The sequence below is a fragment of the Ranitomeya imitator genome, chromosome 4 (assembly GCF_032444005.1).
Source record: "Ranitomeya imitator isolate aRanImi1 chromosome 4, aRanImi1.pri, whole genome shotgun sequence".
NCBI lineage: Eukaryota > Metazoa > Chordata > Amphibia > Anura > Dendrobatidae > Ranitomeya > Ranitomeya imitator.
Window position 1 is genome coordinate 383,934,409 of NC_091285.1, and position 15,915 is coordinate 383,950,323.

At 47.7% G+C, this 15,915-nt stretch overlaps 1 protein-coding gene across 2 annotated transcripts in view; it reads right to left on the minus strand.

The window, feature by feature from the left end:
* MCM10 (minichromosome maintenance 10 replication initiation factor) overlaps positions 1-15,915 on the minus strand; it is a 130,945-nt gene that overhangs the window by 35,867 nt on the left and 79,163 nt on the right. The gene's annotated exons all lie outside the window — the stretch shown is intronic.

Here is a 15,915-nt window from a genome sequence, read left to right on the forward strand (position 1 = left end):
GAAGAAAATGAGTATTACCTGACAGAATTGCAGGGGTGTCAATACTTTTGGCCATGACTGTAGACATAAAAATATAACTGGGTGTAACAAATTTATTATACATTAGTCCACATACTACAGTATAACCCCAATTCCCAAAAACTTGGGATGCTGTGTAAAACAAATTACAAGAATACGATTTGGAAGTCTCTTATAACCATATTGTATGCAACCCAGAACATAGAACACAAATCAGGAGTTGAAATGTATACATTTTTATGTTTCATTTGAAAACAGTAAGGCTAATTTCACACTTATGTTTTTGTGAACACGTCGCAATGCGTTGTTCTGTGAAAAAAACGCATCCTGCAAAGTTGCCCGCAGGATGCATTTTTTTCACGTAGACTTGAAATTACCGACGCATCGCGACGTATGGACACACGTTCCATACGTCATGCACTGGATGCGTCGGTATTTGGAGGACCGTCGTAGCGAAAAAACGTTCAAGGGAACGTTTTTTCCTGCGTAGTGTCCTGAATTTTTTACTGCGCATGCACAGCTGGAACTCCACCCCCTCCTCCCTGGGACTTTACTATGGGCAGCGGAAGCGTTGAAACACTGCATCCGCTGCCCACGTTGTGCTAAAAAAAAACTCCAACGTCCGTCGCGCCAATGCTTAGCGATGGCCGCGTACCGACGGAAGTCTGAAAGAAGCCTAACTCATTTCAAAACTGATGGCAGCAACACACCTCAAAAAAATTGGGATGTGTCTACCATTGTGTAACATCCCCACTTCATTTTACAACAGAATGAGAACATTTGGAAGGTGAGAAGACCAATTGCTGAAGTTTTGGAAGAAGAATGTTGTTCCATATTTGTCTGTTGAAGGATTCTAGCTGCTTAACATTCCAGTGTCTTTATTGGATATTTACTTTCATAAACCAAAAAATGTTTTCTATTGGTGAAGGTCTGGACTGCAGTTCACAAACCAAGCTCTCTTCTGCAAATCCATTGTGTTGTGATAGATGCAGTATGGGATTTAGCATGGTTTTACTGAAATATGCAAGACCTTCCCTGAAACAGATGACGTCTGGATAAGAGTAGAGTGAATTTGATCGGGTCAGGGCTTATTCGGCAAGCTATAGCACTTACCGAATAAGCTGCAGAGGGGGCACCTGGCTTCCTGGATCGCTCCGGCTGATCAGCTGTTTGGCTCTGCAGCTGCATGTGTCACGGCTGTGTCACTGTCACAACACGTGTATGAAGAGCTCAACAAACAGCCTATCCATGGCATGCGTTGTGACTGACACAGCCGCAACACATGCAACTGCGCGCTGAACAGCAGGAGCGATCCAGGAAGCAGAGTTCTCTCTGCAGCTTATTAGGCAAGCGCTATAGTTTGCCGAATAAGCAGGGACCCGATCAAATTCGCTTAACTCTTGATAAGAGCAAATATTCTTCTAAGACCTCTACATGATTATCAGCATTGATAGTGCTTTCAAGATGTGTAAGCTGCCTATGTCATAGGCACTAAAGGTACCGTCACACATAACGATATCGTTAACAATATCGTTGCTTTTTGTGACGTAGCAACGATATCGTTAACGAAATCGTTATGTGTGACAGTGACCAACGATAAGGCCCCTGCTTGGAGATCGTTGGTCGCTGGGGAAAGATCAGAACTTTATTTTGTCGCTGATCTCCCGCTGACATCGCTGAATCGGCGTCAGATTCCCGGTGTCTGGTCATGTCCCTCGCCGTCAGCTTCCCGCACTAACAGGTGAGCGCCGGCCAGCCGTGAAGCACAGCGGTGACGTCACCGCTGTGCTTTACGGCCGGCGCTCAGTCAGTGCGGGAAGCTGACGGCGAGGGACGTGACCAGACACCGGGAATGTAAGTATGTAGTGTTTTTTTTTTTTTTTTTACATTTACAACGGTAACCAGGCTAAACATCAGGTTACTAAGTGCGGCCCTGCGCTTAGTAACCCGATATTTACTGGTTACCAGTGAAGACATCGCTGAATCGGCGTCACACACGCCGATTCAGCAATGTCAGCGGGAGATCAGGGACGAAATAAAGTTTTGATCTTTCCCCAGCGGCCCTGCGCTTAGTAACCCAATGTTTACCCTGGTTACCCGGGGACTTCGGGATCGTTGGTCGCTGGAGAGCTGTCTGTGTGACAGCTCTCCAGCGACCAAACAGCGACGCTGCAGCGATCGGCATCGTTGTCTGTATCGCTGCAGCGTAGCTTAATGTGACGGTACCTTAATGCAGCCCAGAAGAATCATAGATTAAGCCTTTTGAATTGGGCGCTGATAAGCAGGATGGTCCCTTTCCTCCCGAGTCCACAGGAGACGACATCCGTGATTTCCATAAAGAATTTTACATTTTGATTCATCTGACCACAGAACAGGTTTTCCCATTTGGGCTCAGTCCATTTTAAATGTACTTTGGCCCAGAGTAGACGGCAGCGTTCCTGGATTATGTTAATATATGGCTCATTCTTTACTCGATCGACTTTTATCTTGCATTTGTGGACTGAACTGCTATCTTCGTTCACAGTGATTTCAGAAAGTATTCCTGAGCACATGCAGCGATTTGCATATCTAAATCATACTCTTATTCAGTGCCGATTGCGGGCCAGAAGATCACAAGTATTTAATATTAATAGCTTGACTTTTCCATTGTGCACATGGATGTCTCCAGAAATCGACATCTTTTAAAGGGAACCTGTCACCCCGTTTTTTCAGATTTAGATAAAAATACTGTTAAATAGGGCCTGCGCTGTGCGTTACAATAGTGTATGTAGTGTACCCTGATTCCCCACCTATGCTGCGAAATACATTACCAAAGTCGCCGTTTTCGCCTGTCAATCAGGCTGGTCAGGTCGGGTGGGCGTGGTCACAGCGCTGTTTTTTCCCCAGCTTTACGTTGGTGGCGTAGTGGTGTGCGCATGTCCCAGTGCCGAATCCACTTGCGCGCACGTGAAGAAACAGCGCGCGATCTGCGCTATTACTGTCTTCGGTGGGGGCGGCCATCTTCCTGGGGCCGCACGTGCGCAGATGGAGTGCTCTGCTGCACGGGGCTTCAGGAAAATGGCCGCGGGATGCCGCGCGTGCGCAGAAGAGATCGCGGCGGCCATTTTCCTGAAGCCGAGTTTGCAGAGCACTACATCTGCGCACGCGCGGCCCCAGGAAGATGGCCGCCCCCACCGAAGACAGTAATAGCGCAGATCGCAACTTTGGTAATGTATTTCGCAGCATAGGTGGGGAATCAGGGTACACTACATACACTATTGTAACGCACAGCGCAGGCCCTATTTAACAGTATTTTTATCTCAATCTGAAAAAACGGGGTGACAGGTTCCCTTTAAGGATTTCATGTACTGTTGATGGTGGGATATTCAAAGTACTAGCAGTTTTACACTGAGGAACATTTTTTGTTGCAGTGGTTTACAGATTGGCGATACTCTAACCATCTTTTGTTTAACATGTTATTTATACAGTCATGTGACCCAGTTGAAAATTGGCCCCACAGATGTTATTAACGCCTCTAACCTTTCCAGTCTTTTGTTAGGCATGTCCCAACTTTTGAGATGTGTTACTGCAGAGTTATTTTTTTCAAGAGAAATGGAAAAATGTCTAACTTCCATTTTCCATCTTCACACAGGTTTTCTATTGTGAACAAAATATGGCTATAAAAGATTTCCAAATAGTTACCGTATTTTTCGGATTATAAGACGCACTTTGTCTTAGGGGGAGGGGTGAGTTTTAAAATCCAAATGCAGCTTACAGGGGAACAGGGTCCCAGGAGGCAAGGTCAGTGCTGTAGGAAGCTGCTGATGGTAGGAGAGGGGCAATGCTTCGGGCACAGGGCTGGGAGGATGGGTGTTCGGCTGTGGCTGTCTCCGGTCTTTAAAAAAAAAAAAAAAATCAGTTGGGAGTCCCCTAACATCCCATCCTTTTCACTGCGGTGGACTTGGGAAAAATGGCAGACCGAGGAGGAGCATGCACATATTGATGTGATGGGAAGTGCGGGGACTCCAAACATTTTCTGAAAGCCTGAGGCTACAACAGCTTTTTGCACCCCCTCCTCACAGCTTGGGAGCCGCATCAATGTCCCACTCCTGCCTCTGCAGCCAGCTTCCTGCAACAGCAGCCCTGCCTACAGGGACTCTGCTCCACCCAGCTGCCCACTCCCCATAAGCTACTGTAAAAGCGGACTATAAGATGCGCCACCATTTTGTTAAAAATTTGGGGTGCGTCTTATGGTCCGATGCATCTCCTAATCCACAAAATAAGGATTCTTATGTTGGTTACATTTTACACAGCATCCCAACTGTTTTAAAATTTGGGATGTACATGTAGCTGTGCAAAGGTAAACATTAATAGATGTACAATTGATCGCCAACATTCAGTAGAAAAAAATAAAAAAACTAGATATCACATGAACATTTTTGTGTATAGCCAGCATTATGAGCGCTGCTAAATACAGCTCGTTAAATGAGCCTCTTCGTTATATTACCAAACTCTAATACCAACCATCCACAGATCCCATGCAAGTTATGCTTGCTGTTTAAAAGGAACACGCAGCACAATACCCCTCTGCGGCCACAAGTGCTGGAGCTTTTATCAGCATTACTTCTTTCCCTTCAGGTTGAAACAGTCCCCTGGCAAACCCCGATAACTAGTGGTGGTGGTGGGGGGGGGGACGTGTCAGAACAAGGAATAAGGTTCAATGTACCCCAAGGAGAACCATATATAAAGCCAAGTACCCATCGTGTTTTATTTATGACAAAGCAACTAATCTTTGCTTTTCATAGAATTTATTTGACTGATGCATTTAAAATATGTATATGCACTTTTGTAGAAGGATGTTGATTACACCAACTCTGTGACAAATGTGTACGTTTTGGTTTCCTTTGTAGCTTGTTACATTTCGAGGACTGTGTTTTTTTACACAGTATTTTGCACTATATTGGTACTTTTTAAGTGAAAGGGTACACGATATGGTCTTTGGGGCCATTCTGGCGCCTTGTCGTCTATTTAGGGTGCCAACCGATGCGGCAAAGCAAGTACAATGCAATGATATATATATATATATATATATATATATATATATATATATATATATATATACACATACACGCATATACAGTACAGACCAAAAGTTTGGACACACCTTCTCATTTAAAGATTTTTCTGTATTTTCATGACTATGAAAATTGTAAATTCACACTGAAAGCATCAAAACTATGAATTAACACATGTGGAATTATATACTTAACAAAACAGTGTGAAACAACTGACATTATGTCTTATATTCTAGGTTCTTCAAAGTAGCCTTTGATGACTGCTTTGCACACTCTTGGCATTCTCTTGATGAGCTTCAAGAGGTAGTCACCGGAAATGGTCTTCCAACAATCTTGAAGGAGTTTCCAGAGATGCTTAGCACTTGTTGGCCCTTTTGCCTTCACTCTGTGGTCCGGCTCACCCCAAACCATCAGGTCATTTGGCGTAGCACCCCATCACTCTCCTTTTTGGTCAAATAGCCCTTACACAGCCTGGAGGTGTGTTTGGGGTCATTGTCCTGTTGAAAAATAAATGATGGTCCAACTAAACGCAAACCGGATGGAATAGCATGCTGCTGCAAGATGCTGTGGTAGCCATGCTGGTTCAGTATGCCTTCAATTTTAAGTAAATCTCCAACAGTGTCACCAGCAAAGCACCCCCACACCATCACACCTCCTCCTCCATGCTTCACGGTGGGAACCAGGCATGTAGAGTCCATCCGTCCACCTTTTCTGCGTCACACAAAGACACGGTGGTTGGAACCAAAGATCTCAAATTTGGACTCATCAGACCAAAGCACAGATTTCCACTGGTCTAATGTCCATTCCTTGTGTTCTTTAGCCCAAACAAGTCTCTTCTGCTTGTTGCCTGTCCTTAGCAGTGGTTTCCTAGCAGCTATTTTACCATGAAGGTCTGCTGCACAAAGTCTCCTCATAACAGTTGTTGTAGATATGTGTCTGTTGCTAGAACTCTGTGTGGAATCGATCTGGTCTCTAATCTGAGCTGCTGTTAACCTGCGATTTCTGAGTCTGGTGACTCGGATAAACTTATCCTCAGAAGCAGAGGTGACTCTTGGTCTTCCTTTCCTGTTGCTGTCCTCATGTGAGCCAGGTTCTTTGTAGCGCTTGATTGTTTTTGCAACTGCACTTGGAGACACTTTCAAAGTTTTCCCCATTTTTTGGACTGACTGACTTTCATTTCTTAAAGTAATGATGGCCACTTGTTTTTCTTTACTTAGAATTTGTATTATGGCAAGAAAAAAGGAGCTAACAGTCCATTCAGAAGGACTATCAGCTGTGTATCTACCAGACTTCTGCTCAACACAACTGATGGTCCCAACCCAATTTATAAGGCAAGAAATCCCACTTATTAAACCTGACAGGGCACACCTGTGAAGTGAAAACCATTTCCGGTGACTACCTCTTGAAGCTCATCAAGAGAATGCCAAGAGTGTGTAAAGCAGTCATCAAAGCAAAAGATGGCTACTTTGAAGAACCTAGAATATAAGACATATTTTCAGTTGTTTCACACTTTTTTGTTAAGTATATAATTCCACATGTGTTAATTCATAGTGTTGATGCCTTCAGTGTGAATTTACAATTTTCATAGTCATGAAAATACAGAAAAATCTTTAAATGAGAAGGTGTGTCCAAACTTTTGGTCTGTACTGTATATATATATTTTTTTTAGGGATGTAGTGTTCTTTCACCCTACCCTACACCATGATATAATTTCCTTGGCTAATTCCCCCCCCCTACATTAGTGTATGTCTGTGGTTCATTTTACAATTTTAATGTATATCCAAGATGTACAATTACAAATTGTATTGTGGTACCGTGTTAGCCACAAAAATCGATGTGAATACTTTTCTGCCCAATGATGACAGAAGTATTCTGGGAGTGATACATTTATTGGCTAACCAGAAAATAATATGTTTCAAAGCTTTCAGAGCACAGAGGCTCCTTCTTCAGGCAAGATTACAGATAGATAAATAAGAAAAAGCACAATATTTAAAGAACAGTACAGCAGGACATTTGTTAGGGGGTGGGAAGTGTGAGGAGTCCATACATAAGCCAAGATAATCAAATTAGGCATTTTCTAAAGGTACCTTCACACAACGATATCGTTAACGATATCGTTGCAACGTCACACTTTTTTTGACGTAGCAACAATCCCGCTAACGATCTCGTTATGTGTGACAGCGACCAACGATCAGGCCCCTGCTGGGAGATCGTTGGTCATTGGGGAATGATCAGGACCTTTTTTTGGTCGCTGATCACCCGCTGTCATCGCTGGATCGGCGTGTGTGACGCCGATCCAGCGATGTGTTCACTTGTAACCTTGCTGCTAGTTTTTTGCCACTTAAAATAGGGATTTTTGTGTACTCACCGTAAAATCCTTTTCTCCGAGCCAATCATTGTGGGACACAGACCATGGGTGTATACTGCTGCCATCAGGAGGCCGACACTAAGGCTGTGTGCAACCGTTGCTGATTTTTCACATTTTTTCGCTATAAAACCGCAAAAAAGGCATACATTATGCCTGCAGTATACACCCTCATGCTGGCTCCCAGAGAACCAGTTCAGTGCAAAAGCAGTAGGAGATCAATAATAACATAAGAGTATAACATGTCAAATTACAGAACAAGCACAGAGCCATTAACAGGGTGGGTGCTGTGCCCCCAATGATTGGCTTGGAGAAAAGGATTTTACGGTTGAGTACACAAAAATCCCTATTTCTCCTTCGCCTCATTGGGGGCCACAGACCATGGGACGTCCCAAAGCAGTCCCTGGGTGGGGACATCATAACAGACCAGGCCCTGCGTAACCGCTATCTAAGAATGCGCTACCGAGGCCTGCAGAGTTCACCTGCCCAGACTCACATCTGTGGAAGTGAGTGAATTATAGTGCTTCAAGAATGCATGCGGCCTGGAGGAATTCGCAAGCCTGCGGTCGTGCTTGCCGACGTCTGGCGCCTAGAGCCCTCAGACAGGGAGATAGGCTGGCATCTAGCGCGAAAGGACTCCTGGATGGAGAAAAGAATCCACCAGGCTAACGTGGCCGAAGAAAAACGGCTAAACCCTTCCTGCGACCGTCAGGAAGCCTACTTACCATCGAAAAACCCGAGTAAAATGTCCAACCTTTGGAAGGACGTCGTCCTCGATACGTACCCACTGGGAGCACTCGCTTCTTCCAGATTATGGAGAACCCATTCCGCTTTGTGGACTAGAGCCGAAGGAGATGAGAGGACGATGCCCCTGCAACAGTGGAGATATAATACCCCTTGGCAACGAGGGAAGGGGATGGCTAGAGGGCAACCTTGCCTTGAAGGTAATAAGGAAAAAAGATAAAGAACAGAGCGTCGAGATCTGAAGACTCATCAGGAGGACAAGAACGCAGAGAAAGAAGGGGAGAGACCCTCCCTGATAGAAAAGTCTATCCGGATCAGAAAAGGAGTCCACTGTAAGATGCCCAGGACCATTAAGGTCCCACGGATTTAACGGTACGCGGTAGGGAAGAACTACAGGTTGAGGCCTGCAAGAAAGACCATATTTCCAGCTTGAGACAATAAGCCGGAAAAATACTAGTACCGCAAGCGAGAAAAAAACCTGACATGGTCAGTGCGGGTCTCCCGGGATCACTGGGGCCCTACCCGCTTCCGAAAAGGTTTCAGACGTAGTGGAAGAGGGGTTATGGAAATTGGTACCATGGAAGAATAGATCATGCACTGCAATGGTCTTGGATCGCGAGGCCAAACCATGAACTGGAGTACATTGGCGTTCAGCTTGGACGCCATCCGAACTACCTCTGGAGTACTCCAGTGAAGGCAGGTCCGATGGAAGATTTCCGAGTGAAGTTCCCACTCACTTGAGGAAAAACCCGGACGGCTGAATATGTCTGCCGCCCAGTGTTCTACTCCAGGGAATGTAAAGTTGAGATCACCGAAGATAGAACTCGGCCCATCAGAGAGTGCGAGGTACCTTAGCCATGGCGCTTGACTGAGGGTACTTGCTAGATGGCTAACTTGGGGCACAGCCGAGGCATTATCCAACTGAAGACCCGCCAGAAGGCAGAGGGCCTGCTGAAGGAATAGCCGTACCGTTCGGATCTACAGAGAGATGATCGGGAGAAGAAAACTGGCAATGGTATCTCCCAATAGCCCTTGGGCCAGGAGAAGGCTCTGGAAGAGAAAGGAGCTCAGAGACTACCCTTTGAGAGCCTGATTGACTTGCAGAAAACGAACGCAGCGAAGGAAACTGCTTCCGTAGACGTCCTTTCCCTCAGAACCCTCCTAGCGAATTGAAAGAACCGAGGGAATGAGAGATCGAGTGCGCAAGCTCCCTGTAGAAGGGCCACGACCTAGACCCGAGAGAGAATAACCATCCTTCTTGGGCAGGATCATCCTCAAAGAGGATCTGCTGGGCTGAGAATGAGGGAAAAAAACTTGTCTAAGTTTAGCTGCTAGCCCAATAGAGAGGTAATTGCAAGTGATATGGACGACTCAGCGTAGTCCTAGGAGAGCGGCTACAAAGTCGACCAAATAGGGCAGGACGACCATGCTTCTAAGGTGCAAGAAGAACATGACAACCGTCATGACCCTTGCGACCACTCTGGTGTGGTAGCCAGGCAGAAGGGCCAGGTCGTGAAAATACTGTTCGCGAATGGAAAGGCGAAGAGATTATAGTAGAGAGGAGAAATAGGTATGTGAGGGTAAGAATCCCGAATGACGATGGATGCCAGAAAACAACCACGTTTCTCTGTTGAAGTAGTGGCTGAGCGGAGGAACTCCATCCGAAAAAAGAAAGGGCCCTGTCAAAGGTTGTTAGAAGTTTGGGGTCCAGGAATGGAGATACTTTTCATTCCCTCCATTTTGGAACCAAGATCCCTTAGATCTAGACTGTCCTGGCCAATGCTTCCACTGCTGGTTGAGCCTGAAGAAGAGATACGATCCCTTGCTAGTCTCCCGCTCAGAAGATTTGATTGGCCAGCTATACTGTGGAACGAAGTAGATAAGGTCTGGGACCCGGAGACTTTCATTCTCTCCCTTTGGTCAAGCAACCCATGTGGCGGCTAAGGAAGGGTAGAGCGCTGAACCCGAAACCACAAGACGGAACGAACTAGATTTGCTATCCGACTGTCTGTGGAATCTTAATTGATGATACACCGGCCAGGATACTGGTAGGAATACCGCAAGAAATTCTGCCCGGCGAGTCTGCCAAGTGACAGAATGCGGGACTGTAACCAGCAGGTCTCTGCCATCGTCGTGCAGAGAAGAAAATAAGGAAAAACCTCGATCCACCATCTTCTTAACAGGGAAGTGGAGAGGAATCGTCCACTTTCTTGCATCTGATACAAAGGGGGGAAAACCTCCTTGTTGGGATGCCACAAATGTGGACGCCACATCCCCAGAATTGAGGTTTCCGAGTGGACAGGGCAGGTTGTGGCGATAGACCTGGATGCAGAAGAAGATACATGGAGGCGACACTCCGTGTGCTCGTCTGTTGAAGGTGTGGGGGGAAATCGGAGCCCTTTAAGGGACCCGTCGCCCATAAAATTCCGACCAGGTATGGTATCCTACTTAGAGGTCTTCCAGTGCATCACCGTCAAATGTTGATGGAGATTTTCTAGAACCTGTACGTTTTTCTAGAATACTTGCGGCCCCTGCTAGCCGACGGCTCCCATTGTAGGAGAGGGAGCATGTGAGTGCCCCAGAGCTCAGTTAGGGTGACCAGCTTAGGATAGATGATGTGACCTTAAGACCAGTAAATACTGGTCATGCGCCTTTAAGGCTAGGGGTTACTGGCCATGAGCCTTTAAGACCAGGGAATACTGGTCTTGTGCCTTTTGTAAGATGACATACTGTTCATGTGCCTTTAAAAGCAGGGCATGCTGAAATCCAGGAGATAATGGTCATGTGCCCTTAAAACCAGGGTATGCTGGTCATTTGCGTTTAAGACCAGGGCGTACTGGTCCTGAGCCTTTAAGTCCAGGGCATAATGGTCACGTGCCTTAAAGACCAGGGCATACTGGTCGTGTGCCTTTAAAAGCCAGGGCATACTGGACATGAGCCTTTAAAGACCAGGGCATACTGGTCATGTGCCTTGAAAACCAGGACGTACTAGTCATGTGCCTTTAAGACCAGGGCATACTGGTTATTGCGTTTAAGACCAGGGGATACTGGTCACGTGCCTTTAAGACCAGGGCATACTGGTCATGTGCCTTGAAAACCAGGACGTACTAGTCATGTGCCTTTAAGACCAGGGCATACTGGTTATTGCGTTTAAGACCAGGGGATACTGGTCACGTGCCTTTAAGACCAGGGCATACTGGTCATGTGCCTTTAAGACCAGGAAATACTGGTCACGTGCCTTTAAGACAAGGGCATACTGGTCATGTGCCTTTAAGACCAGGGGATACTGGTCACGAGTCTATAAGACCAGGGCATGCTGGTCACGTGCCTTTAAGACCAGGAATACTGGTCATGAAAGGAATGTTGGAACAAGTGCCTTAAAGACCAGCAAAGCTGGTAATGTGCCTTTAAGAACAAGAATGCTGGTCATGCTCCTTTAAGACCAGGGATGCTGGTCATGTGCCTTTAAGACGAGGGCATACTTGCCATGTGCCTTTAAGACCAGTGCCTACTGGCCCTGTGCCTTTAAGACCAGGGCATACTGGCCTGATTAAGTACTAAGGAAAAGGAGACCGGCTTCTGGCAGAGCAGAGAATGCTGGGGATGTGACCCTTTTAAAACTAGGGGACCCTTAAGACCAGGGAATGCTGGTCCTGGGTTTAATAAAAAGGCATGGAAAGCTGGGGATGCACCTATGGGCCCAGCGACTACCGGGCAGAGTATTAAATACCAGGGAATGAGTCACCAGGGAATGAGTCACCAGGGAATGAGTCATGAGAGCTTCATTGCTGGGAACTCACAGCTCTCTGTTTGCAAGCCTGCACACTGTACTATACATTCTGTAGTGTGCAGGAGCACCAGAGATTGCAGCCTTAAGTATATAAAAAACAGGGAAAACTAGTCCCTTAATGCTGCCGGGATGCGTGCCGGGGGGGGGAAATATTGGGGCGATTCACCTTTCTCAGGTTCTGAGTCCCCCGTCTGGAATAGCGCTGACTTCAGCGCTGAAAAACCGCCGGCCGCAGCCCCCTCCGAGATCTCGTCTGGAACGAGAAGCGCCTGAATAGGGGGGCGGAGCCGCTAGAAGGGAGCAAGCGGTGGGCGGGGCTTCCCGGGATGCGGCCTAAACAGGGCCGAAGCCGGGGACTAAATTTATGGCTTCGGCCGGCGAGCATCCGCAGACTGAGGGGAAAGGTGCCGCGAAGCTCTGTGGGGACCCAGTCGCTATGGAGCCCTCCTCTGACCGCCGGAAAACCCAAATCTCACGGAGCACTTACCCCAATATGGAGGGGGTGGCAGATGCTGCAGGTAGGAGCTGTGCCCGGGTAGATAGGACGGTGCAGGGTTGGGGAGCCTCCATCCACCATCCCTGCAGAAGAGGGGTGGAGAGGAACCGTCTGCCTCCTTCCATCATCCGCTTTTTCAGTGGTGATGCAGTGGGGGCTGCTCGGACGCCAAGCTGGAAGGTGCCTCTGTACAGCCGAGGGTAAAACCTGGTGAACAGGGCTGAATGTCCGGCAATAGGCCTGGCTGCAGAAGAGGATACTGAAGGTGAAACTCCAGTGCTCGTCTGATAAGGGAGGGGGGAGATCGGTGCCCTTGAAGGGGCCAGTCGCCCCTAAAATCAGCTCAGGCAGTGGCTTCCCACGTCGCAGGAGAAGATACGGAGAGGTAAAACTCCCGTGCTCGCCTGTTGATGGTTCGAGGAGATCGGAACATGAAAGAATCCGTCGCCCCATTCGACCGTAGTAAAAAGTAAAAAACGGTAAAAAAGAGTTCTTTGGGTCTGAATAGCAGACCCGTCCGTGTGCCTCCTACGGACACTAAGCAAGAACTGGTTAGCTGGGAGCCAGCAGGAGGGTGTATACTGCAGGGGAGGAGCTAACTTTTTCTTTGTATTACTTAGTGTCAGCCTCCTGGTGGCAGCAGCATACACCCATGGTCTGTGTCCCCCAATGAGGCGAAGGAGAAAAGGGTCTGAATAATTACCAAGTAACGGTTTCAATGATGGGCGTTCTCCCACGTCTCTATCCCAGCGCCCCGCATCTGCGGAAGTCTGGGTGTGAATATTGTAGTACTTCAAGAATGTGTGCGGACTGGATGAAACTGCAACTTTGTCGGCCTGCTCTGCCGACACCTGGTGCCTAATGGCCCAAGAAGCCACTATCGACGAAGTGGGGAGTGCCCTAATTCCCGCTGGGATAGGCTGACCTGACCGGGAGGACTGCTGAATGGAGTCACCAATCCACCAGGCTAACATGGCCGATGAAGGGGCTAAATCCTTCCTGCAACCATCAGGAAGCCCAAACAAAGTGTCCAACCTTCGGAAGGATGCGTACCTTCTCAGAGCAGAGCACTCACCTCGTCCAGAGTATGGGGAACCTGTTCCGTTTTGTGGACTGGTGCCGAACAAGACGAGGGAAGAACGATTTCCTCGTAACAGGGGGAGTACGATACCACATTGGTAACAAGGGACAAGCATAACATGAGGACAACCATGCCTTGATGGCAATAAGGAAAAGTCTGAAAGGACAGAGCGGCTACCTTTGAAGACTCGCCTGAATGACATGACCGCAGAGAAAAAGGCGACCTTCCATGACAGTTAAGTCTGTCCGGATCAAACGGAGTCTACTGTAAGACCCCCCAGGACCATTAAGGTCCCAAAGATCTAACGGTAGGCGATAGGGAAGAACCACATGGGAAAACTCCCTGCGAGAAAGTCCCTATTTTCAATTTTGTTGCAATAAGACCGAAAAGGCTAAAATCTAGACTTATAAGGAGCTGAGAGTCAGGCCTGAATCTTGATTTTTTTTTTTTAAGCTTTCCTTCAAAACAAAACAATAAAAAAAAAAAAAAAAAGGGGGGAAAGGCATCAGTGATCTCCGCTCCAAGCAAAATGCGTACTGAGGCGGGCTTACAAGCACTAGTCGCTGACAACTTGTTGTGAGAGTCTCGCCTAGGTCAGAACCGGTTCCTGGAGAGCAGATCTGGATGACCCAACAACCGCCAGAGAAAAATCGGCGACGAGTTGTACTAGCTCCGCAAACAAAACCTGACGTGGTCAGTGCAGATCGCCCAGGGATCACTGGGACACTTTCCGCTTCCTAAAGACTCAAGGAAGTAGTGGAGGAAGGGTGACGGAACTGGTACCATGGAAGAACAGAGCATGCACTGCGATGGCTTTTGGATCTCGAGACCGAATAATGAACTCGAGAACATTGGCATTCAGTCTGGAGACCATCCGATCTACATCTGGAATGCTCCAGTGAAGGCAGATCTGTTGGAAGACTTCTGGATGAAGTTCCCACTCACTTGAGACCCTGACAGCTGAAGAAGTCTGCCATCCAGAGTTCTACTCCTGGGATGTGTACTGCAGAGATTACCGAGTGATTGATCTCGGCCCATCAGAGAATATGAGGTACCTCGGCCATGGTCGCCTGGCTGCAGGTACCTCCTAGATGATTGACGTACGGCACAGCCGTGGCGTCATCCAATTGAATTCGGATGGGGTGACCCACCAGAAGGCAATGGACCTGCTGTAGGACTAGCTGTACCGCTCAAATCCCCAGAACAATGATCGGGAGACTGGATTCCCGAGATGACGGAGGGCCTTAAGCAGTGTGGTGACGCTCCCCAGGCCAGAAGACTGGCGTTGGTAGTCACTAATAATCATTGAACCGGGAGAAAGGATCTCCCCTGTATGAGGAAGAAGCTCAGGGACTACCCTCTGAAAGCCTGTCTAACCAGCAGAAAACAAGAGGAGCGAAGGGAACTGCTTCCATTGCTGCCACCGTTTTTCCTTAGAACCCTCATAGCAAATCGAATGGAATGAAGGGATGTGTGACCAAGTGCATGAGCTCCCTGATCACTCAGATCTAGACTGTTTTGGGCAACCCTTCCGCAGCTGGTTGGGTTTATAGGAAACATGCGATCCTTTGTTACTGAGCGGGGAACGCTCCCAACTTCTCAACGAATAACCGACCACTCTGGTAAGGGAGTGATGTCAGAGGATTTTTGAACGCAGAGTACGCTTCCATTCTCAGCCATAATGCCCTTCAGAATGTAATGGCATTTGCTGCTGACAGCGCCGCGCAACTAGCCACATCCAAGAGGCGTCAACCACAGTCTCCCGCTCAAGAGATTTGATTGGCTAGCTGTACTGTCTTCGGGAAAAGGTTACTGTTGTGAATCAAAGTAGTTAAGGTCTCCAGCCAGAAGACCATTGCTCTAGCAACCCATGTGGCGGCTAAGGAAGGGTAGAGTGCTGAACCCGAGGCCGCAAGACGTAAAGAACCAGATTTGCCATCTGACAGTCCGCTGTATTTTTAATTGATGACCCATCGGGCAGGGATACTGGTAGGTATACCACAGGAGATTCTACCCTCTTAAGCTGCCAAGTGGCACAATGCGTGGCTGCATCCAGCAAGTCAGGGAAAGCCGTCTCTTGCTATCGCCGCTCTCTTGACAGTGCAGAGCAGAAAATTAGGAACCCTCGATCCACCATCCTCTTAACAGGGAAGTGGAGAGGGATCGTCCGCCTTCTTGCATCATCTGCTAAATAGTGGTGATGCAGAGGGAGCTGCTCAGATGCCAAAAGGGTGCCTCTCTACATCCACAGAGTTCAGGTCCCCGGGTGGACAGGGCTGGTTGTCCGGCGTTAGGCCTGGCTGCAGAAGAGGATACATGGAGGCGACGCTCCATGTGCTCGTCTGTTGATGGTGTGGGGAGATCGGT